Consider the following 3,966-nt stretch of genomic DNA (forward strand, 5'->3'; position numbering starts at 1 on the left):
GATTTGTTTCTTTAATCAAATGCTATTGAATGCTGCCTCCATTCCTTGTAAGAGTCTTTACACTACCTTTGTAGTCCTCAAATGGAATCTATGAGACAACATTAAATGAAAAGTTATATGCATAATTGTTAGGACATAGACCCATTTGGCTACCTTTTCTAGGATTTGCCAAATGGTTTCCAAATGTATGCATCCAACCTATGCCCTCTCTCCAACCTTTGCCACTCCGTGATAAATGAGTATAAGGCCATCTAGTAAATGCTTGTAATTGATGCGTGAATATCAATGGAGCCTGAACATTTTACCTCAATCTAGAAAGTGAAGCTTGCCTTCTAAGGGAAACTGGCATTCACGTGAAAAATAACAGTCAATTGGCTTGCATTTGCTGATAATCAAGCCCTCTACGATTGGTAAAGCTCACTCATGTAATTCTGTTTTACCATCATCGACACCAGTATGAAATTAAGCAACATGATTTGTTTTCTAGTAAGCACACTAAACACGTTTGGTTAGAGCTACCAGCTTGTCACATACTGGCAACATACTTAACCTGTCACCTCAACTTTGCACCATAAATTGTTACCTTTATTGTAGGGGTGCCACTTTGTACCACAAATTATTGCTTTGATAGTAAGTCTGCTAGAGAATTGAAGCAAACAGGAATAAGTGGAACTGTTCAAGGTTCCCTAAAACCTTTACCAGGTGTTTAATGTTCGAAGGGAAATAAAATTGATGGTACACAAAATTGCAGTCTTGATGAGTGTTTTGCACTTAAAAATTGTTCTTTTAAAGTCTTCCTATGAGTAGCTTCATGTGGTTTTGACAAGTGTCGTTTATATTTTTCTTTTGAACTTGCACATGATAGACAGCCATGTGACATAATGCAAGATCATCCTACGTATTGAGGACAATGTCGGAGGCATGGATGGTCTCGACATGGATGGGTGGGTTTCTCTTTGATGGGGGTCCTTTGCACTTTATATGTAGATATTGGTAAGCATATGCCCTTTGTAGTAGCAATAGTAGCTCTATGCGGAGTGTTGAGATTTGATCATCAAGGCGATTGGAAGTATCTTGTCCATCATTAAGAGAGGCCTTAGAAGCCCTCTATTGGCTGTTATTCTACTCCTACAGCTGCTTATCAATATCCAGGAGACTTTATTTTCAAAACTTGTGAAGGGTGCTGAATTTTTCGAAGAACGTATGTTACTTTGAATTTGGTTTCTCTTATTGTGTGTTGGCTATTGAAGGTTGTAGATTTTTCGAAGCAGTTTTGTATCTTTTATAGCTCTTCACATTTGGGAAATTCCTTCTCCTTTGATTCAGTCAGACGTTGCTTATCTTATCTTCTTCAAGATGCTCATAGAAGCCACGACATTGACCATGAAGCAATCTTTGCTATTTTGCAGAGCTTTTCCAAAGCTTAGTCAAACCCTTCATTGACTAAGCATCAAATGGTCTAGTTGGCTACTATAATTGGGGTGATCATTAAATTTTTTATTGCATCTTTCATTTTTATCCGCAAGAGGAGGTCCTTTGCTAAAGTTGTTTGAGATATAATCACCTTTTACACTCCTTTTTTTACTTTGGTTATTCAATAGCTGAAGAAATATCGACCATTGAAAGGTTTCCATTCTTGGCAAACACAAGTCAAATATTTGCTCATGTTCGATGGCTTATGGCCTTATGTCAATGGCAAGAAGACTTTGGATCTGACAAACACTGATGAAGTTGAGCATGACGAGAGAGCACAAGTAATTATCATGGTAACCATTGACAAAAGGTATTGTCCACTACTTGCAATAGCTAAGCTTTAATGGGATGAGATGGAAAAATTGTAAGTTGATAAAGGAAGAACTCAAAAATTGCTTTAGAGATTGAATTCTTCAACCTAGAGTTTACTCAAGTGATCTTGTTCAATAGATGTTACTTAGACCACCCTAGCATCCCTATTATTCAAAGCCATTTGAGAGCAACCATGGAAAGATAGCATGATGGTGTATAGATGGTTTAGGTGCATGCCTAATGGCATCACTAGCTTGGACATGACATGATGCAGTTTAGGATGCATAATAGGTGGTGTAGCAATGTACGAATCACTTGTGGAACACTCGAGCACTAGTACTCAAGAAATTTATGTATAAGAGTTAAGATATTATTTCGCATTACCACGGCCTCTATAACATGGCTACTAATAAGATTCTTGAGCTCCTGCAAAATTTTGTAGTAGTAGGAAGGGAGCTAGGGTATTGTAGGCTTGGGTAACTGGTAAATCCAAACCACGATCAATTGAGCTCAGTCTTGAAAATGTTGTATTGGCATAAGGTGCACTCTTCGACAAAATGGTTGAAGGCTTCAATTGCTCAATCGTATAGTAATACAATGGGTTGCACTAGCCTAAGTACACCCTGATGCATTGATTGTGGGGGAGCATCGCATCCAACTTCCTCCATCTGCCACACCAAACCCAATATCAAATAGGTATCTCCTCCCATCTCAAAACTCGATGCAAAACTTTGGGAGCTGGGATAGCTACAGGGAGATCCTGCCTTGGCAAAGTGGGTTCAACATCCAAAACTTGCTTGGTCTACATGCCCACACCACTTGTGTTCGCCAAAATTTTGACTCGAACTGTAGCATCTTCAAAATTGCAACAAGTCTGTGTAGCCATGTCTTTGGACTCTGCTCATCTTGCTGGATTGAGCATTAATAGAGGTTGGGTTATGATCCCCTTTGCTGCCTTAGTCTATGAGGTACCTCCACCTTCAATTGACTTTGGTTCCGAGGTACTCACGTGGTTGCTCGGTTGTGACAGTTCACACACACCAGCCTGCCCATTTGAACCGCCATGGTCTGGTGGCTATCTGGGGGACAACTTGTTGGGATGTTTGTCGGAGCTTGGAGGAGACAGAAGAGTGTGACATAGCAAGGCGTTCTCCTTTTCAAGTATCTCTATTTTGTCCTGGGCCACCTGATAGGGCTGTTTGTCGACCCGTTGTTGTGTGGTCTTCAACGCATGCTACACATGGATGTTCTTACCTGCAATAGCCATGAGCTCACATCGAGACTTGGTAGTGAGGTTCTTAAGTCTCTCAACTTCATATTGGAGATTGTTAAAGTCTGTCTTGAGCTTGGTATGGGCTTGTTGCGGTTGGGAGTAGTTTTGGAGTAGCTCATCATAAACTTCCCTCTCGTTGTCCAGTTGCTCACGGAGACTCTTGCATTCTGTAGTCAAATCGACCTTCTCCTGTCTCAAGATGGCTGTCTGCTTCTCGAAGAACTACGTCATCTCCTCCTGGTACCACATCTAAAGGAAAAGATTACCTACGCAAGGAGCCAGTGGTTGGCTACGAAATCCAAGGCCTGTGCCACGTCTACCATGTTCTCCCTTAAGACTTGCCATTAGGGCTTGGTGGCAATCCAATCTTGATGGTTATTTTAAGTTAATAATGGATCAAGGGGAAATGGCTCAGCATGGGTCAGGCTATGTACAAGAGAGGGAGGTTAAGGGGGTCATCCGAGTTGTACCACCCTTCTGTTGCTCAGATTGCTGCTCGACTGGCTTTTTTGAGGACTGCTCGATATTTCTCTTGTCTACTCCTTCAGCCTCCTGTCTTTGCTCTGGTGTTCCACTAGCAGATTCTTGTGCCAATGGTTCCTCAGACGTGCCCTTCATGTACCCTTGTCATCGTTCCCCTCTGGTGTTTGTTCTTGGGTATGTTGCTTGGAGGTGCCCTCACCACTGTTCCCCTCCAGTGTCTTCTCTTGTGTCTCTTCGACATCTTTGTCCTATTGCTCGTGCTCCTATGCCTTCTCCTCGGCACCCTTAATTTGTTCCTTCTCCTAGCCATCTGTGTTGCTCGGCTCCCATTTCTGTTGGCCCTTATCACCCTGTCCCATCCTTGCTCCTACTCCTGCTCCATGTCCTTGTTTCCTTGTTCACCCCCTTTTAGGTGCTCGTCATTT

Source organism: Dipteris shenzhenensis, chromosome 33, assembly GCF_047967505.1.
Source record: "Dipteris shenzhenensis isolate YYH24624 ecotype China chromosome 33, Dip_SZ_1.0, whole genome shotgun sequence".
NCBI classification, from domain to species: Eukaryota; Viridiplantae; Streptophyta; class Polypodiopsida; order Gleicheniales; family Dipteridaceae; genus Dipteris; species Dipteris shenzhenensis.